General features: G+C 38.2%; 11 non-coding genes across 11 annotated transcripts; 7 read left to right on the top strand and 4 right to left on the bottom strand.

Annotated features, from left to right (window-relative positions):
* The first annotated feature begins 1,739 nt into the window (after positions 1 to 1,739).
* Positions 1,740 to 1,821, top strand: Trnas-cga. The gene has a single exon. It is a non-coding gene; the product is annotated as a tRNA-Ser (tRNA).
* Positions 1,822 to 2,905: 1,084 nt separating this feature from the next.
* Trnac-gca lies at positions 2,906 to 2,977 on the bottom strand. The gene has a single exon. It is a non-coding gene; the product is annotated as a tRNA-Cys (tRNA).
* A 120-nt stretch (positions 2,978 to 3,097) lies between these two features.
* Trnam-cau lies at positions 3,098 to 3,169 on the top strand. The gene has a single exon. It is a non-coding gene; the product is annotated as a tRNA-Met (tRNA).
* A 773-nt stretch (positions 3,170 to 3,942) lies between these two features.
* Trnas-cga lies at positions 3,943 to 4,024 on the top strand. Its single transcript has one exon. It is a non-coding gene; the product is annotated as a tRNA-Ser (tRNA).
* A 5,151-nt stretch (positions 4,025 to 9,175) lies between these two features.
* Positions 9,176 to 9,247, bottom strand: Trnam-cau. The gene has a single exon. It is a non-coding gene; the product is annotated as a tRNA-Met (tRNA).
* Positions 9,248 to 9,368: 121 nt separating this feature from the next.
* Trnac-aca lies at positions 9,369 to 9,440 on the top strand. The gene has a single exon. It is a non-coding gene; the product is annotated as a tRNA-Cys (tRNA).
* Positions 9,441 to 10,254: 814 nt separating this feature from the next.
* On the bottom strand, positions 10,255 to 10,326 carry Trnap-agg. Its single transcript has one exon. It is a non-coding gene; the product is annotated as a tRNA-Pro (tRNA).
* Positions 10,327 to 10,628: 302 nt separating this feature from the next.
* Trnas-cga lies at positions 10,629 to 10,710 on the bottom strand. The gene has a single exon. It is a non-coding gene; the product is annotated as a tRNA-Ser (tRNA).
* Positions 10,711 to 11,484: 774 nt separating this feature from the next.
* Trnam-cau lies at positions 11,485 to 11,556 on the top strand. Its single transcript has one exon. It is a non-coding gene; the product is annotated as a tRNA-Met (tRNA).
* A 903-nt stretch (positions 11,557 to 12,459) lies between these two features.
* Positions 12,460 to 12,532, top strand: Trnat-cgu. The gene has a single exon. It is a non-coding gene; the product is annotated as a tRNA-Thr (tRNA).
* Positions 12,533 to 16,949: 4,417 nt separating this feature from the next.
* On the top strand, positions 16,950 to 17,031 carry Trnas-cga. Its single transcript has one exon. It is a non-coding gene; the product is annotated as a tRNA-Ser (tRNA).
* Positions 17,032 to 21,347: the final 4,316 nt, after the last annotated feature.

The raw sequence follows: 21,347 nt of genomic DNA, 5'->3' as shown, positions 1-21,347 counted from the left end.
CATACCTTTCATATGCTATTTTCTTAGATACCTCTAAGAGAAAGACTGGAAAAAAAATTACATAAAGACGAAGAATGTATGTTTTCAACAAGTTTCTACCAAGAATTGAACTCGGATTCTCCAATTCAGTGTCCGAAGCAGGGCCATAGCTAGAAGCTTAATTGGGGGGGGGGGGTTTATATTCATATATTTGTCTTATGCCCGAACGATTTCTTTTGTATGCTATTGTTCCTACGGTATATACACATGAATATATGAATATACACCCCCCCAATTAAGCGGTCTAGCTACGGCCCTGGTCCGAAGTTATAACCATTACACCAAAAACCCTAAAAATCTATCAAACTTACTGACAAATGTCTGGCTGCATAGTATAATTATGTAGTTTGCTACACGCATGCACATTATTAAGATGAAGTATTCATATATTCGTGGTAGCTTGCACATACGCCTCATTAGCTCAGTGGTTAGAGCACTGCTCTTGTAAACCTAGGGTTCAGTGTTCAACTCTCTGATGAGGCTTTTGTTGTCATACTTTTGTAAATAATAGGCAACCATAGCTTTAACAATGGCAACTATATAATTTATCGTATTCAGAGTCCGAAGTGCTAACCATTACACCACATGCAGGACATATACACCTAAAAAAATTACTGAGAAATTCCTGGCTCTACAGTATATCTATGCACGAACATTATTAAGATAACGTAATTATATCCCCTGTATTCCAGGTATGGACACCCGTTTTACAAATTTATAGAACGTGCATGTGTCCCAGAGAGTCACTGAAAAAACGCTAAACTGCAAGGATTATTTATCAATGAAACGGATTGTTACGACGAAAATAAATGGGGATTTTTTACCTTATTCGAAATAGCACAAGTTTTATATTCATGGCATAGAAGCAGTGTGTAGCAAGCAGGGTGGCGCAGTGGAAGCGTGCTGGGCCCATAACCGAGAGGTCAATGGATCGAAACCATTTCCTGCTAAAGTTGTCATTTCATTAAAAAAGAGATTTTCAGAGCACATCTTAGGTGTCATTTTTGGTTCAGAAAGTTGGTTTTTCTTAAATGGAGTGTAAGAGAAAAGCCCGGACTCAAAAACTATACTTCCCGATCGTGCATACCTGCATGCGCTGATATTTTCCTAGGTGCCTGTAAGAACATTTCTCGCTTTTCCTAACTTATTCGGAACAGCACAAGTAAAAAAAAAATACAAATCTGTGTAAATATCCATGGCATAGAAGCAATGTGTAGCAAGCAGGGTAAGGCAGTGGAAACGTGCTGGAACCATAAACTATGGCATGTTTGCCCGTCTAGCTTGAATGAGAACGATCTTAACAACAATTTGCCAATGGTCTTGTTAATGATTATACTGTATTTTCTTTTGAAAAAAAAGTGGTACGTGTTCCCGTTCCAACATTAGATGCACTCTCTCGCCTTAATTTAAGTATCAACCTTATAAAAATATAATGAACTAGGATTTTTCATCAATGTAATCATATCAACAGTGTCCACGATTGTTTTTCCATGTGCCTCATTAGCTCAGTGGTTAGAGCACTGGGCTAGTAAATCAGGGGTCCGGAGTTCGAATCTCTGACGAGGCTCTTCACATTTTCCACTTAAACTCAATAAGTATCTACCTAATATAAATGAGTTTTGTGATTGGCTTTTTGTAACAATAGTGAATAATTGTGTTCTATTGTGCTTTTTTATCATTGCGTTTCAACAGGCAATTATGTAGTCGTGGCCGAGTGGTTAAGGCGACAGACTCGAAATCTGTTGGGATATTCCCCCGCAGGTTCAAATCCTGCCGACTACGACTTGCGAAAGTATCACGTGTTTAACTTGTTAGCTTAGTGGTTAGAGCACTGGTCTCGTAAAACACGGGTCCGGAATTCAACTCTATGATAAGGCTCAATATTTTTTGCCTGTGTATGGTGAGGGTGAGTAAAAGACTTAAATATTATTAATCATTACATTTCACGCATTTTAACGCCAAAATCAAGTTTTGAAAACACTATCATTAGATATGACCATTTTGTGACCATTTTTTCTTATCCCATGCCAGACATCGACTTCATTGTGAGCAATGAAAAAATTATGGGAAGAAGAACTTTTCCCATGTTCTGGCTTGGCTTCATGCCCTGGTGGTATGATTCTCGCCGAGGGTGCGAGAGGTCACGGGTTCAATTCCCGTGCAAGCCAGGTCAGAGGCCAATGCATCGAAACCATTTGCTGATAAAGTTCAGTAGACCATCATTCTAATTGTCACTTTAATTCAAAAACTTATATTTTTTCTGAAATGGGCTATAAGAGAAAAAAGCCAGAACTCAAAAACTTACATAAAGACATAAAATTAATAGTTTCAGCAAGGTTCTACCGAAAATTGAAATCGGAATCCCGGATTCAGAGTCCGAAGTGCTAACCATTACACCACAGAACCTAACCATCTACTAAAAGACACCGCAGAAATTGGTGTTTAAGACATTTCAACCCGGAAATCTAATCGCTGGTTCACAACTGTGTATTTCTGTACCGCTATCAAAGAGAAACCTTTTGAATAGCATAAAGAAGTTCAATTTTTCTTTCGAATACGTATTCTGCAATCTTTTGATAGCTCATCATACACATCTGACCTGCGCTGTGATGTATAGTCTATGCACGCACATTATTAAGATGAAGTATTTATAATTATAATATATTCTCCCTATTACAGACATGGAGCCCTGGTTTACAAATATAATATAGAACATGCATGTGTCCCAGAGAGTCATTCAAAAAACCTAAACTGCGTGGATTGTTTATCAAACCTACGGCTGTTTGCCACGAAAATAAATTGGGATTTTTCATGCACTAATGGGTACCATAAAAATAATGAATTTTTCTTTCATTCATAAAAGAGAAGGGAGCGAGCGGAGTTGAACCACTGACCTCTCGATCTGCAGTCGAATGCTCTACCACTGGGCTACACTCCCTGATCGTGCATACCTGTATGATGCTATTCTCCTAGGTACCTGAAAAACATTTCCTGCTGTTCTTACCTTATTTGAAATAGCACAAGTTTTATATTCATAGCATAAAAGCAGTGTGTAGCAAGCAGGGTGGCGCAGTGGAAGCGTGCTGGGCCCATAACCCAGAGGTCAATGGATCGAAACCATTTCCTGCTAAAGTTGTCTTTCAATAAAAAAGATACTTTAGGGCCCTTTTTAGGTGTCATTTTTGGTTCAGAAAGTTAATTTTTCTTAAATGGAGTGGAAGAAAAAAGCCTAAGCTTAAAAACTATATTCCCCGATCGTGCATACCTGCAAGCGCTGATATTTTCTTAGATACCTGTATGAACATTTCCAGCTTTTCTTAACTTATTCGGAACAGCACAAGTAAAAAGAAAATGCAGATATGTGTATAGATCCATGGCATAGAAGCAGTGTGTAACAAGCAGGGTGGGGCAGTGGAAACGTGCTGGGCCCATAAACCATGGCCTTTTTGCCCGTTTAGCTTTAAAGAGAACGGTTTCAACAACAATTTGCTAATGGTCTAGTTAATGATTATGCTGTATTCTCTTTTGAAAAAAATGTGCAACGTGTTCCCGTTCCCACATTAGATGCACTCCCACAACTGAATTTAGGTATCAACCTTATAAAAATATAGTAAGCTAGGATTTTTCATCAATGTAAACTGTTTATCCATGTGCCTCATTACCTCAGTAGTTAGAGCACTGGTCTAGTAAACCAGGGGCCCGGAGTTTGAATCTCTAGCGAGGCTCTTCACATTTTTCACTTAAACTTCATAAGTATCTACCTAATATATATGAGTTTTGTGATTTGCTTTTTGTAACAATATTGAACAATGTTCACGATTCGTTCTTTTAGAAATCAATTTCGATGATACTTACTTGTGTTTTATTGTGCTTTTTGATCATTGCGTTTCAACAGGCATTTATGTAGTCGTGGCCGAGTGGTTAAGGCGACAGACTCGAAATCTGTTGGGATATTCCCGCGCAGGTTCAAATCCTGCCGACTACGACTTTTGTTATGCAAGTGGAATTTTGTGGCCGTTTCATTTTACGTTTGCAAAAGTATCACGTGTTCGCCGACACGGGTCCGGAGTTCAACTCTATGATAAGGCATAATATTTTTGCCTGTGTATGGTGAGGGTGAGTAAAAGACTTAAATATTACTAATTATTACATTTCACGCATTATAACGCCAAAAAAGGGTTTTGAAAACACTATCACAGGATATGACCATTTTTTCTTATCCCATGCCATACATCGACTTCATTGTTAGCGATGAAATAATTATGGGAAGAAGAACTATTCCCATGTTCTGGCTTGGCTTCATGGCCTGGTGGTGTGATGCTCGCCTAGGGTGCTAGAGGTCACGGGTTCGATTCCCGTGCAAGCAGATTGGCCAGAAGCAAATGCAAAGAAACCATTTGCTGGTAAAGTTCAGTAGACCATCAAAATGACATTTTTATTCAAAAATATATATTTTTCTGAAATGGGCTATAAGCGAAAAGCCAGAACTCAAAAACTTACATTAAGACATAAAATTAATAGTTCCAGCAAGGTTCTACCGAGAAGTGAACTCGAATTCCCGGATGGAGAGTCCGAAGTGCTAACCATTACACCACAGAACCTAACCATATACTAAAAGACATCCCAGAAATTGGTGTTTAAGACATTTCAACCCGGAAATCTAATCGCTGGTTCACAACTGCGTATTTCTGTACCGCTATCAAAGAGAAACCTTTTGAATAGCATAAAAAAGTTCAATTTTTTTCCGAATACGTATTCTGCAATCTTTTGACAGCTCATCATACACATCTGACCCGCGCTGTGATGTATAGTCTATACAGGCACATTATTAAGATGAAGTATTTATAATTATAATATATTCTCCCTATTACAGACATGGAGCCTTGGTTTACAAATATAATATAGAATATGCATGTGTCCCAGAGAGTCATTCAAAAAACCTAAACTTCGTGGATTGTTTATCAAACCTACGGCTGTTTGCGACGAAAATAAATTGGAATTTTTCATGCACTAATGGGTACCATAAAAATATTTAATTTTTCTTTAAGTTATAGAACAGGGGGGAGCGAGCGGAGTTGAACCACTGACCCCAGTGACCTGTCAACCTGTAGTCATGTGATCTGAGAATAAATAATCGATTAAAGGACTGGTTAGAACCAAGGAGTCGGAGCAACGGGTAATTATCAGATCGAGAATGTTACCAGAGATGTGCGTAGGTTTATCGACATGTTGGTCAAGACCCATTGATGACAAGAGGTCTAAAAATTGAATGGCATATGGATCATTTGGGATGTTGACGTGCATGTTGAAATCACCAACAATTAGCAGGGGTTCGGGGGACATGATTACTGATTCTAGATATGTGGAGAATTCCTCAAGGAATACATTTGCACAGACAGGATGAACAGTGGAGTAAGGAGTGCGATAGACTATAATTATCCTCAATTTTGTCGAACAATACTATAGTGTCCATTCAGAGAACTCAAACGATTTACGTTCACCGCTATCGACTCTTTTTGCCTCAATATTCTCCCTAAATAGCAATGCAATTCCGCCGCCAATTCGTCCAACACGCGTATTGTCAAGCAGTTTATATCCAGGCAGAATAATTTCCGCTCTATATGCCATATATCGTCTTCGGTAAGCCAGGTTTCGGTGATGGCAAAAATATCCGCGCCAGTTGAAGGAGCATAACAAACAAAATCAGCAGATTTATTCTTTATAGATCTTGCATTGAGATAGCAAAGTCGTAAATGCTTTCCGGTGTTATGAAATGACTGCTCTGTGAGTGGGATCTGAACAAGATTAGATGTTACAGGTCTTGTGCGACGAAGTTTCAAATAATCAAGACGATTGGAGATAACTACAGGAATCTTGAACTGGTTCGATAAAGTATTATTAGCAGAGGACATGCAAATTTCCTTGCTGTATGAGGTACCCATGCATGACGATGGCGGCTTTGTAACTATTTAACGTAATAGTGAACGGGAACACATACCACTTTTTTTTAAAAGAAAATACAGCATAGTGATTATTAAGACCATTGGCAAATTGTTGTTAAGACCGTTCTCATTCAAGCTAGACAGGCAAACATGTCATGTGACAAATAAAATTATAGAACTTTCTGGAATCGCTGCTGTCAATAACCCATCTCTGGTCATAATTACAGAATCCTGGCTGAACTCAAATATTCCGGATGCTGCTATAGAAATTAGTGAGAAGTTCAACGCATATCGACGAGACCGCCCTACCCCTGGTGGCGGTGTCTTAGCCTATGTGCACCATCAAATGCCTACTACCCGTCTTACAAATCTTGAAGTGGAAGATAAAGAAGTCTTATGGCTCCTGCTTAAACCGCCTAGAACTCCCAGGCCTTATAGTGCCATAATAGTTATTAGTGTATACTACCCACCAGGTCAGACGATGGAAGATGAAAGAGCAATGCTCGAGTATATCACAAATGGACTTGATGAAATTCTGAAAGACCATCCTTCAGCAGGTATAATCATCGCCGGAGATTTTAACAAAATGAAACTGAATCTAGTATGTAGGCGCTTTAACCTTTGCAAAGTTGTACGAGCTCCTACTAGGGGCAGAAATATTTTAGATCAAATCCTTACTAATATGTCAGAATTTTACAATGACATCCAACATCTCCCGCCGATTGGCCGCTCGGACCATCAGTGTCTCTTACTCACCCCAAAGCTGAAAGAAAAAGTGAAGGCGATTTCCCGAAAAGTACGCCTGACAAAATGTAGTAACTTAATCGATCTGAGTGTCCATCTGAACAGGCAAAGCTGGGAAATGGTTTATGATGCTGATGAGATTGACGATAAAGTTTCGAAATTCACAAGTATGATCACGCGTATTCTTGATAAAACGCTGCCCAAACGTACTGTACGTTTTCATCCTTCAGATAAACCTTGGATGACCCCGCGTATAAAGCAAGAAATAAAGGCCAGACAAAAAGCGTTTACGTCAGGGAACAGATCAAGATACCAATTATTATGTGACAAAGTTTCTTCACTTATATCTAGTGCTAAGAAAACGTATTATCAATCGAAAGCGGAAGATACACGTGTAACAAGCCCAGCAAAGTGGTATAAAATTATATATGAACTTGTGGCTGCTAATGATTGTAACTTCCAATCTTCAGCAGCCCCCACAGATGACCTAGCTGAACGCTTACAACAAAGTTTACCAAGCCTTGGCAGAGCACCACTCCTAATGAAAAACCAAAACTAGAGGAAATTGAACATTTACTCAAAGATACCAAGCCGCTGTTACCTTCGATTGGACAAATTAAGGCAATTCTCAAACACCTAAACCCTAAGAAAGCAAGCGGTTCGGACGACATTCCTGCATGGCTACTGAAACGTTACAGTGAAGAGCTTGCCCCTATTATTCATAATATCATCTGCTCTAGCATTTCCCAGTCCAAATACCCGACTCTCTATAAGCACGCATTGGTCACCCCTGTGCCCAAAGTATACCCCCCGAATGATATTGACAATGATTTCCGGCAAATCTCTGTATTACCGCAAATGGCAAAAATCTTGGAAACCATACAACTTAAACTGAATAAAAATGACCTTAACATCAAAGATAATCAACATGCATTTACAAAAGGAAGATCAACAGTATCTGCGTTAGCGAGTATTACCAAAATTGGTACAATAAGACCGAAAATTCACGGGATGGAAGAATGGGAATTCATGCCTTATTTATTGATTTTCGTAAAGCTTTCGATATGGTTGACCATGGTTGCTCCTAAGAAAATTAGCTGAAATGAATGTATCTAAATGCTTTTGGTTATGGACGAAGAGTTTCTTAGAAGGAAGAAGCCAGCGAGTAAAAATAGGTGCGAGTTTATCATCTATTAGGTCCTGTCCTTCTGGAGTCCCCCAGGGCTCTGTCATCTCACCAACAATGTTTAATGTCTATGTTAACGATCTTGAAGATTGCATTCCCAACCATTTGCAGATTAATACATACAAATATGCAGATGATTGCACTCAGGATGAGGCAATCTCATATTGCTCCACTGGCAACATGCAAACGGTGTTAGATGCAACGAATGACTGGGCACTTAGAAACAAGATGGAACTTAATATAAAAAAGACTAAAGATATGTGGATTTGCTTCAAAGAAGGAATTCCTGCACCACCTTCACTTATGATTGGTAATGATACAATTGAAAGAGTAAAAACGTTCAAGCTGCTGGGCCTTTGGTGTAACGATACCCTTAAATGGAACACACACGTTGAAGAAATTACTAAAAAGGCAAACAAACGTTTATTCCACCTCCGGGAATGCCGCCGAGCAAACCTACCGACGGAAGTAGGTTTAACTTGTTACTTCACGAAAATTAGGCCGGTTTTGGAATATGCAGCCCCAATTTGGAGTGGTTTACCACAATATTTAATAGATGAGGTGGAGAACATTCAAACTCGAAGTCTAAAAATACTTGCTCTGCCGTCTGATTCATTTCAGTCTCTTGAGCAGCGTCGTGACATGCTCGCCATACGTGAATACAAGAAAATTATGGATAATGAAACGCACCCTTGCAGGAAATACATACCAGATATTGTGACGACAACATATAATCTAAGAACTCCAAGAACTCTACCGCAGTTCTTCTCTCATACCAATAGGCATAAACTTTCGTTTATTCCAAGGACTAATGCACTATTATAGACATAATTTTAAAATCGTAAATTTATTATATTTGTATATATACATACATTTTAATCATATTTAGTAATTGTAAATCCATTGTAATTTTATACCTAAGATGGATAAATAAATTATTATTAAACATGCCATAGTTTATGGGCCCAGCACGTTTCTACTGCCCCACCCTGCTTGCTACACATTGCTTCGATATCATGAATATTTACACAGATTTGTATTTTCTTTTTACTTGTGCTGTTCCGAATGAGTTAAGAAAAGCGGGAAAAGTTCTTACAGGCACCTAGAAAAATATCAGCGCATGCAGGTATGCACGATCGGGGATTATAGTCTTTGAGTTCGGGCTTTTCTCTTCCACTCCAATTAAGAAAAACTAACTTTCTAAACCAAAAATGACACCTAAAATGTGCACTGAAAATATTTTGTTTTATTGAAATGACAACTTTAGCAGGAAATGGTTTCGATCCATTGACCTCTGGGTTATGGGCCCAGCACGCTTCCACTGCGTCACCCTGCTTGCTACACACTGCTTCCATTCGATGAATATAAAACTTGTGCTATTTTGAATAAGGTAAGAACAGCAGGAAATGTTCTTTCAGGTAGCTAGGAGAATAGCATCACACAGGTATGCACGATCAGGGAGTGTAGCCCAGTGGTAGAGCATTCGACTACAGATCGAGAGGTCAGTGGTTCAACTCCGCTCGCTCCCTTCTCTTTTATGAATGAAAGAAAAATTCATTATTTTTATGGTACCCATTAGTGCATGAAAAATCCCAATTTATTTTCGTGGCAAACAGCCGTAGGTTTGATAAACTATCCACGCAGTTTAGGTTTTTTGAATGACTCTCTGGTCCCACCCAGTCTTTACCTTAGAAATGTTCACAACTTTAAATATTTATCATCAACACCCATTAAAATTTTCAAACATTCCTTCTGTTAACCATATTTTACTCTTAACTACTCATAGTACTTTTTTAGTCGAATTAAGCTTTCTCTGACTTAATGCTTAGAATGCTCGACCGTGCAGCCAGGGCCGTAGCTAGAAGCTTAATTGGGGGGGGGTGTATATTCATATATCCATGTTTATATACTATAGGGACAATAGCGTACAAAAGAAATCAGTTGGGAGTAAGACAAATATATGAATATACACCCCCTCCTAATTAAGCTTCTAGCTACGGTCCTGCGTGCAGCATATAAAACACAATTGAATGACATAAGAGCTTTTGCAGCTGCCTAAAGCAGGAATAATTTTAAATGTAACAGTTAAACTTGGCAGCGACATACGACTGTTGATCCAGATTCGCACGTTCTGACAGGAAAAATTCATTATTTTTATGGTACCCATTAGTGCATGAAAAATTTCAATTTATTTTCGTGGCAAACAGCCGTAGGTTTGATAAACTATCCACGCAGTTTAGGTTTTTTGAATGACTCTCTGGGTGGGACACATGCATGTTCTATATTATATTTTGGTCTACTGAACTTTATCAGCAAATGGTTTCGATGCATTGGCCTCTGACCTGGCTTGCACGGGAATTGAACCCGTGACCTCTCGCACCCTAGGCGAGAATCATACCACCAGGCCATAAAGCCAAGCCAGAACGTATGAAAAGTTCTTTTTTGCGACAATATTTCATCCCTAACAATGAAGTCGATGTATGGCATGGGATAAGAAAAAATGGTCATATCCAGTGATAGTTTTTGCCAAACTTGATTTTGGCGTTATAATGCGTGAAATGTAATGATTCGTAATATTTAAGTCTTTTACTCACCCTGACCATACACAGGCAAAAATATGAAGCCTTATCAGAGAGTTGAACGTCGGACCCATGGTTAACGAGACCAGTGCTCTAACCACTGAGCTAATAAGGCAAATGCGTGATACTTTCGCAAGTCGTAATCGGCAGGATTTGAACCTGCGCGGGAATATCCCAACAGATTTCGAGTCTGTCGCCTTAACCACTCGGCCACGACTACATAGTTGCCTATTGAAACGCAATGGTAAAAAAGCACGATAAAACATAAGTAATTATTATACAAATTGATTTCTAAAAGAACGAATCGTAAGATAAAGTATAATATATTATAATGTTCGCGTTTCAAACTACATAATGGTTAAACAGTACTGGTCTTGTAAACCAGGGGTCCAGAGTTCAACTCTCTGATGAGGCTTTTGTTGTCATACTATTGTAAATAATAGCCAACTATAATGGTTACTATATAATTTATGGTATTTAGAGTCCGAAGTGCTAACCATCACACCACAGGACATAAACACCTAGAAAAATTACCGAGAAATTCCTGGCTCTACAGTATATCTATGCACGCATATTATTAAGATAAAGTAATTATATTCCCTGTATTCCAGGTATGGACACCCGTTTTACAAATTTATAGAACATGCATGTGTCCCAGAGAGTCATTGAAAAAACACTAAACTACAAGGATAATTTGTCAAGCAAACGGATTGTTGTAACGAAAATAAATTGGGGTTTTTTAACTCACTAATTAGTACGATAAAAATGTTCAATTTTTCTTTCATTTATAAAAGAGAAGGGAGCGAGCGGAGTTGAACCACTGACCTCTCGATCTGCAGTCGAATACTCTCCCATGCACTGAGCTACACTCCCTGATCATCCATACCTGTATGATGCTATTCTCCTAGGTACCTGAAAGAACATTTCCTGCTGTTCTTACCTTTTTCGAAATAGCACAAGTTTTATATTCATGGTATAAAAGCAGTGTGTAGAAAGCAGGGTGGCGCAGTGGAAGCGTGCTGGGCCCATATCCCAGAGGTCAATGGATCGAAACCATTTCCTGCTAAAGTTGTCACTTCAATAAAAAAGATATTTTCAGAGCACATTTTAGGTGTCATTTTTGGTTCAGAAAGTTAATTTTTCTTAAATGGAGTGTAAGAGAAAAACCGGAACTTAAAAACTATACTCCCCGATCGTGCATACCTGCATGCGCTGATATATTCTTAGATACCTGTAAGAAGATTTCCCGCTTTTCTTAACTTATTCGAAACAGCACAAGTAAAAAGAAAATACAGATATGTGTATATATCCATGGCATAGAAGCAGTGTGTAGCAAGCAGGGTGGGGCAGTGGAAACGTGTTGGGCCCATAAACCATGGCCTTTTTGCCCGTTTACCTTTAAAGAGAACGGTTTTAACAACAACTTGCCAATGGTCTAGTTAATGATTATGCTGTATTTTCTTTTGAAAAAAAATGTTCTACGTGTTCCCGTTCCCACATTAGATGCACTCCCTCAACTTAATTTAGGTATCAACCTTATAAAAATATAGTAAGCTAGGATTTTTCATCAATGTAATCTGTTTATCCATGTGCCTCATTACCTCAGTGGTTAGAGCACTGGTCTAGTAAACCAGGGGTCCGGAGTTCGAATCTCTGACGAGGCTCTTCCCATTTTCCACCTAAACTCAATAAGTATCTATAGCTAATATAAATGAGTTTTGTGATTGGCTTTTTGTAACAATAGTGAACAACGTTTACGATTCGTTCTTTTAGAAATCATTTTCTATAATACTTATATGTGTTTTATTGTGCTTTTGTACCATTGCGTTTCAACGGGCAATTATGTAGTCGTGGCCGAGTGGTTAAGGCGACAGACTCGACAGTTCAAATCCTGCCGACTACGACTTTTGTTATGCAAGTGGAATTTCGTGGCCGTTTCATTTTACGTTTGCAAAAGTATCACTTGTTTGCCTTATTACCTCAGTGGTTAGAGCACTGGTCTCGTAAACCAGGGGTCCGGAGTTCAACTCTCTGATAAGGCTTATTATTTTTGCCTGTGTGTGGTGAGGGTGAGTAAAAGAATTAAATATATACCACTTATTAACCGAATTTGAGGTCCGTACTAGAAAAATATCAGACCGAGGTCTTTGACAGTACGGACCGAGCGATAGCGAGGTCCGTACATAAAAGACCGAGGTCTGATATTTTTCCAGTACGGACCGAACGTATTCGGTTAATAAGGGATTTATTATATGGCATACAGTATTTAGTTTATTTATTCATACAATGCGCTGCAGCATTCTTGCCGGCTCTTTCGCCAGCCAGTCGCTAAGCAAGCACTGAAGTGGCTTCCAAAACTTTGTTTTTTACCCGTTAAATAAGAATGATACAGCTAGTAATATAAACAAAAATCAAAGATGAATAAATATAATATTCACATGTACGAAATAATGCTCTACCTCGTCCATTCTCCGTCGATATTTTTCGTGTCAAAAATAAAAGTACAAGCTTGTTTTTGTTCGAAAATATGAGAGTTGGACCGTTACTACGGCAACGGTCCAATACTGGGGGATTCCAGACCGGCAAAGAACCAATCAGCGCACGCTATTTTAGTCACGAGACCGCGTGCCATATAATAATACTAATTATTACATTTCACGCATTATAACGCCAAAAAAGAGTTTTGAAAACACTATCACTGGATATGACCACTTTTTTTATCCCATGCCATACATCGACTTCATTGTTAGCGATGAAATAATTATGGGAGGAAGAACTTTTCCCATGTTCTGGCTTGGCTTCATGGCCTGGTGGTATGATTCTCGCCTACGTGCGAGAGGTCACGGGCTCGATTCCCGTGCAAGCCCGGTTAGAGGCGAATGCGTCGACACAATTTGCTGCTAAATTTCAGTAGACCATGTTATTGTCATTTTTATTCAAAAATACATATTTTTTCTGGAATTAACTATAATAAAAAAGCCAGAACTCAAAACTTACATAAAAAATAAATTAATAGTTTCAGAAAGGTAACCATTACACCACAGAGCCTAACCATCTACTACAAGACCCCGCAGAAATTTGTGCTTAAGACATTTCAACCCGGAAATCTAATCGCTGGTTCACAATTGTGTATTTCTGTACCGCTATCAAAGAGAAACCTTTTAAATAGCATAAAAAAATTCAATTTTTTTCCGAATATGTATTCTGCAATCTTTTGACAGCTCATCATACACATCTGACCAGCGCTGTGATGTATAGTCTATACACGCACATTATTAAAATTAAGTATTTATAATTATAATATATTCTCCCTATTCCAGGCATGGAGCCCTGGTTTACAAAATTAATATAATATAGAACATGCATTAGTCCCAGAGTATCATTCAAAAAACCTAAACTGCATGGATTTTTTATGAAACCTATACGGCCGTTTGCCACGAAATAAATTGGAATTTTTCATGCACTAATGCATGGGTACCATAAAAATATTTAATTTCTCTTTAATTTATAGAACAGGAGTGAGCGAGCGGAGTTGAACTACTGACCCCAGTGACCTGTCAACCTGCAGTCGAATGCTCTACCACTATATGCTACTCTACCTGAGCGTTGCATGCAGCATACCGGTCACATGCTATTTTCTTAGATACCTTTAAGAGAAAGCCTGAAATGAAAAATTACGTAAAGACGGAGAACGAAGTAGTTTGTAACTATTTCACGCATTATTACACCAAAATCAACTTTTGCAAATTCTATTACTGCATATGACCATTTTTTCTTGTCCCATGCCATACATCGACTTCATTGTTAGCGATAAAATAATTATGGGAAAAAGAAGTTCTCCCATGTTCTGGCTTGGCTTCATGGCCTGGTGGTGTGATGCTCGCCTAGGGTGCTAGAGGTCACGGGTTCGATTCCCGTGCAAGCAGATTGGCCAGAAGCCAATGCATCGAAACCATTTGCTGATAAAGTTCAGTAGACCATCAAAATGTCATTTTTATTCAAAAACATATATTTTTCTGAAATGGGCTATAAGCGAAAAGCCAGAACTCAAAAACTTACATTAAGACATAAAATTAATAGTTCCAGCAAGGTTCTACCGAGAAGTGAACTCGAATTCCCGGATGCAGTGTCCGAAGTGCTAACCATTACACCACAGAACCTAACCATATACTAAAAGACATCCCAGAAATTGGTGTTTAAGACATTTCAACCCGGAAATTAATCTAATCGCTGGTTCACAATTGTGTATTTGTGTATCGCTATCAAAGAGAAACCTTTTGAATAGCATAAAAAAGCTCAATTTTTCCTCCGAGTCAGAGTCCGAAGTGATAACCATTAAACCATAGACCTTAAACATCTATCAAACTTACTGACAAATGTCTAGCTGCATAGTATAATAATGTAGTTTGATACGCGCATGCACATTATTAAGATAAAATATTCATATATTCGTGGTAGTTTACACATACGCCTCATTAGCTCAGTGGTTAGAGCACTGGTCTTGTAAACAAGGGGTCCAGAGTTCAACTCTCTGAAAAGGCTTTTGTGGTCATACTTTAGTAAATTATATGCAACTATAGCTATTAAAGTGCCTATATCACTTGTGGGATCTTCACGGATTTGAATAGAGCTTGAAAAATTAGTTTATAAGTTCTGCAACACTTTTTTATATAATTAAATTGTTTCGAAAATACGTTGGTTGGGGGGACTGGGACTCAGGAATGACTTGCAAACACGCCGTCTTTTATAATGTAAACATGAAGAGTTTCACTTGCGATATAGTTTGCGCTTTTCAAGAAAAAAATGCGGGAACGGTGCGTTCTGTATGGCTGTAGCAACTGGGCGAGTTTTTCTCAAAATGTTTTACGTTATTGGAAAATCGAAGTAAAATTACAATTGATTATAATGTTTGAAAAGAACTCGGTTCCTGAGTCCCAGCCCCCGAGCACGACGGAAATTTAGGCAAATCGTCATGTTTGGATGTAAATATTTCCGAAACTATTTAATTATACCAAAAAGGGTTGTAGAACTTATAAACTAATTTTTCAAGCTCTATTCAAATCCGTAAAGATCCCACAAGTGATATAGGCACTTTAATTATGGCAACTATATAATTTATCGTATTCAGATTCCGAACTGCTAACAATTACACCACTGGATATAAACATCTTGAAAAAGTATTCAGAAATTCCTGGCTCTACAGTATATGTATGCACGCACATTATTAAGATAAAGTAATTATATTCCCTGTATTCCAGGTATGCACTCCCGTTTTACAAATTTATAGGTCATGCATGTGTTCCAGAGATTTATTGAAAAAACACTAAACTGCAAGGATTATTTATCAAGGAAACGGATTGTTGCAAGGAAAATAAGTGGGGTTTTTTTATTTCACTAATTAGTACGATAAAAAAGTTGAATTTTTCTTTCATTCATAAAAGAGAAGGGAGCGAGCGGAGTTGAATCACTGACCTCTCGATCTGCAGTCGAATGCTCTACCACTGGGCTACAATCCCTCACCGTGCATACCTGTGTGATGCTATTCTCCTAGGTACCTGAAAGAACATTTCCTGCTGTTCTTACCTTATTCGAAATAGCACAAGTTTTATATTCATGTCATAGAAGCAGTGTGTAGCAAACTGGGTGGCGCAGTGGAAGCGTGCTGGGCCCATAACCCAGAGGTCAATTAATGGATCGAAACCATTTCCTGCTAACGTTGTCATTTCAAAAAAAAAGATATTTTCAGTGCACTTTTTAGGTGTCATTTTTGGTTCAGAAAGTTAATTTTTCTTAAATGGAGTGTAAGAGAAAAGCCCGATTTCAATAACAGCTTGATATTTTCTTAGATACCTGTAAGAACATTTCCCACTTTTCTTAACTTATTCGGAACAGCACAAGTAAAAAGAAAATACAGATCTGTGTATATATCCATGGCATAGAAGCAGTGTGTAGCAAGCAGGGTGGGGCAGTGGAAACGTGTTGGGCCCATAAACCATGGCCTTTTTGCCCGTTTACCTTTAAAGAGAACGGTTTTAACAACAACTTGCCAATGGTCTAGTTAATGATTATGCTGTATTTTCTTTTGAAAAAAAATGTTCTACGTGTTCCCGTTCCCACATTAGATGCACTCCCTCAACTTAATTTAGGTATCAACCTTATAAAAATATAGTAAGCTAGGATTTTTCATCAATGTAATCATATCAACAGTGTCCACGGCTGTTTTTGCACGTGCCTCATTAGCTCAGTGGTTAGAGCACTGGTCTAGTAAACCAGGGGTCCGGAGTTCGAATCTCTGAAAAGGCTCTTCACATTTTCCACTTAAACTCAATAAGTATCTACCTAATATAAATGAGTTTTGTGATTGGCTTTTTGTGATTCGTTCTTTTAGAAATCAATTTCTATAATAATTACTTGTGTTTTATTGTGCTTTTTTATTATTGCGTTTCAACAGGCAATTATGTAGTCGTGGCCGAGTGGTTAAGGCGACAGACTCGAAATCTGTTGGGATATTCCCGCGCAGGTTCAAATCCTGCCGACTACGACTTTTGTTATTCAAGTGGAATTTTGTAGCCGTTTCATTTTACGTTTGCAAAAGTATCACTTGTTTACCTTATTAGCTCAGTGGTTAGAGCACTGGTCTCGTAAACCAGGTGTCCGGAGTTCAACTCTCTGATATGGCTTAATTTTTTTGTCGGTGTATGGTGAGGGTGAATAAAAGACTTAAATATTATTAATCATTACATTTCACGCATTGTAACGCTAAAATCAAGTTTTTTTCACGCATTATAACGCCAAAACCGGTCAATCATGATTTTTTTCTGAAATTTGTTAATTATCTCATTTTTTACGCCTAATTATTTCTTAAAATTCGATGCCCAAATTGCACGAAATGCTCTTTTCAAAATTTTTTTTAATAATTTCCCAGGTAACATGCCCCCGGACCCCTTTGGAATCTCATGCCTCGCGTGTTCATTTATGTTTTTCAAATCTTATTTCTAACTGGTTTCTAGATGGGCCCCGGAACCCTGGGAAGTATTATTTTAAACGTTTTTTTACTAAATATCTTGAAAAACTGGACGAGATATAAAATACAATCGCGCCAGGTAACGTCCAAACTACCGGATCATTCATGATTTTTGTCTTAAATGAGTTAATTCGTTCATTTTTAGCGTTTAAAATCACTTCTTAAAATTCGAAGCCCAAATTGCCGATAGCGGAGAAATAGTTCACTCGCGAAATATTTCCATATTTTCCTTTAAACAAGACGCCTGTTCTGGCGTTAACTCCAGCGCACGTGCCAGTCTTTAATATAGAGCTTCTGGACATAAACAATACAGTTCATATTCGCATTTAGATGCCTTGCGAGTTGCGAACCTATACTATAAATGTTCGATTGCGAAATTTAGAAGCACATCGTACTTTAAAAAGTATAGAAGTTCAATTGTTCAAAAATGTAATTAAACCGCATGATACATTCGCTTTGTCTTACACTTTGCTTTTGGAATAGGCGCTTATATAGTTATATTAAATCTTCAATCCTGTGCAAACTACGACGTGTCAACGCGCCCATACACGACCACTTCATCTTGTTAAACGGCGAAATAGCAGCGATATTATTAAAATAGGACCAGAATCTACATGTATTAAATATATTATTCTTACCCCAATTCAATCTAAACTTAAAGATGAGGTAAAGTCCGTTCTGCGCATATATTCCGCGCATCAACACACCATCAGTGGGGGAGCAACTTTTGGAATGTTGATGATATGCGATATTAGCGCGTTGTATACTTGTATCACAAACGGCAGTTCGGGAGCACAATTATTTTATTTTATGTCGCAAGGCGAAGAGGCTCGAATTGCGAGTCGCGACGATAACTTATCTTATCATATGGCTGCTAGAAAAAAGCAATATTATGCTGAAAGGAATGCTCCAAGAATTTATTTGTTGAATGAGGCCCGCAATGGCGAGGCTATTTGTTGTCGCTACAGACGCTACCTTCTCGCTTGTCCTACAATTACAAATTTATAACGTTATAAATAACGGCCGGTTTATTTACAAGCTTCGCTTTGTATTTTCTTCAAAATATAAAAACATTTTCTTCAAAATATAATATAAAATAAGCATATTCATCACAGATCACAGCCGGTCGAGCGAGAAGAAAATAAGAAAATTATAACGACGCGTACGTCATGTAAAGATTATATAACCAACGTAAACAAACATTGTTATGCGCAGAATATATGCTCAGAACGGACTTTACATCATCTTTAATCGAACAGCATGAAAAGAACGGTTTATTTGTTCCTCTTGGAGGAATTGCCGTATCATGCGAGCGAAATCGAATCGCGCATCGGAAAATTAGCCAAAGCTGTACACCACAACTCTTGGGAGATAAGACTGGGACGTAGATAAATACGGTCACATACACATTTCAAATACTAGAATGGTTCGCGCCATTTCAGACTTGCGACGACGAAAAATAATAAAAAACAAGACGCCAATTCTGGCGGTTACTGCGTCGCGCCAATCGTTGCATGCAACTGTGCCCCATTTCCTGTCAATATTTATTCCTTTATAGAAAAATGTTTCTTTCTTAGGTTTTCTAGTAAATAGAGCACTTCGTACAGAATATACGGGTAAAACTGCATTATTGGTGCTAGGCATATGTAGCTAACGATATACGTGAATAAGGCTGAGTTTGGAATCATGTACTCTGGGAATCAGTTTGTACTGAAATTCAATAGGATCGGTCTGGCCGTTTTTACCCTTGAAAGGAAAGTGCGGTTTGATTGAAAAATGGCATAGAATGGCATACAAGGCTTTCATAGCATACATGGCTTTCATGGCATACAAGGCTTTCATGATTCATGTGATCGTTGTCTGTAAACCCGCTTTAGTGTAGGTTTACCATGATCAGTGTGTGGTGTGTGCTAGTGTATGCAGAGTGAGCATATCAAACAAGACAAGTCGAGAATCCAGCATTATGATTACCTGTACGTATTTTCTCGAACGACAGACGTCTAGATTTCCTGCGCTATCGGCCATGCACAGCGACTCGTGTACGTGTTATTTTATATTACGTGTATCGTGCATGCAGTTTCCTGCTTTTGGTTCGCACGACCCGAGTTCGAATCCCGGCGACAAGAAACTTTTTCAATTTTACTTTCAGTAAAATATTTCTTTTGTGGGGGTTACTAGGCTTAGATTACTATTCCTCTGTAGGTGGAGATCCTTAGGCTCACACAAGACTACTTCACAGAAAAGCAATATTTTGAAAATTGTTTTAGAGCTAGAATAGATACGCGTTAAATATAAATGTGGTACCTCAATTTCAGCTGGATCGAAAAAAAGACTTCCGGAAAGGTGCATTGATGCGTTGTCGTTGTAAATATATTCAGACGGAGCTTGAAATGTGTGGCAGAAATTTAAAGCAAAAGTTGTTGTAGGAATGTGTGCTAAAATAACACTTTCCAAGATAGCGAGATCAGGATCGCCCCCAAATTGTAAGCCATTCTTCTCATTTCGTCTAATGGCATATTTGTCAGTCGAGTCTTTCAGAGGTGACTTAAAGGGTTTAGGTTGTCATTATTGCGAAATGAAAGATTTTAACACGTTTTAAATCCACAACGGGCGTGTAAAATTATTACCAATAAAATAATGCGGAACAAAAGCATGCATATATAAAATATTAAAAATATCCACTATTTACAAGGGTCATACATTGTATTGCACTGATTATAGGCGATTATTCTTTTTGTTAAATAGTTTTTATTTTATATGCGCGAGGTTGTAGGATCTTTACAATAGGTTAACTAATGTTCACTAATGTTCTTTTCTTGCTTCGTTCTTCTCTTCATTCACTTTAGATTTTCGTCGTTACTGTTCTTGTCTTTACCCTTTGTTGTGTATTGTTGAGCTTCTCTATAACGTTTCACATGCTTTTTTTCACATGCTTTGTGCACGCTCTTTCATAGTAACGGTTGAGGGAAACTTGCACACGTCATCGACTAGAGTAGGCTGATCCTTATGCAACCAATCAGCGTTGTAAGTTAGAAATGTGGGTTGGCATTAGAAGCTCGTTCCAGCTCTCGTATCTTGTTTGTTTAAGGCGTTGACGCACTAGTCGAGTTGGTCTTTACCTTAAAAAGGTTCACAACTTAAAATATTTATCATCAACACCCATTAAAATTTTCAAACATTCCTTCTGTTAACCTTATTTTACTCTTAACTACTCATAGTACTTTTTTATTCGAATTAAGCTTTCTCTGAAAATGCTCGACCGTGCAGCCAGGGCCGTAGCTAGAAGCTTAATTGGGGGGGGGGGTGTTTATTCATATATTCATGTTTATATACCGTAGGAACAATAGCGTACAAAAGAAATCAGTCTGGCATAAGACGAATATATGAATATACACCCCCCCCCATGCAATTAAGCTTCTAGCTACGGCCCTGCGTGCAGCATATAAAACACAATTGAATGTTTGCAGCTGCCTAAAGCAGGAATAATTTTAAGTGTAACAGTTAAACTTGGCAGCGACATACGACTGTTCATCCAGATGCGCACGTTCTGCCATGTTTTCACCTTACTACTTTATTCGACCCCACGAAATGTCATGCATGAAAGGAAACGTGATTAATGATTGCGACTGGCCGAAAATTATTTTTACTCATAATTATGTACTTTGTGGCAATAATTAATTATTTATTCACGTCATTGCCAAATGATATTTCCTATTTTACAACTATTTTAATATGCATATAACTGAACATAATAAACCTTGCGTAACTTTTTAGAACTTGGGAGTGATAATACTTTTCTCGTATTTCTGGCATGGAGTTCCAAATGCAAGCCC

Source organism: Dendronephthya gigantea, unplaced genomic scaffold (genome assembly GCF_004324835.1).
Source record: "Dendronephthya gigantea isolate DGI-Jeju-01 unplaced genomic scaffold, DenGig_1.0 000120F, whole genome shotgun sequence".
Classification (NCBI taxonomy): Eukaryota; Metazoa; Cnidaria; class Anthozoa; order Malacalcyonacea; family Nephtheidae; genus Dendronephthya; species Dendronephthya gigantea.
This window is presented reverse-complemented; position numbering and strand designations above follow the sequence as displayed.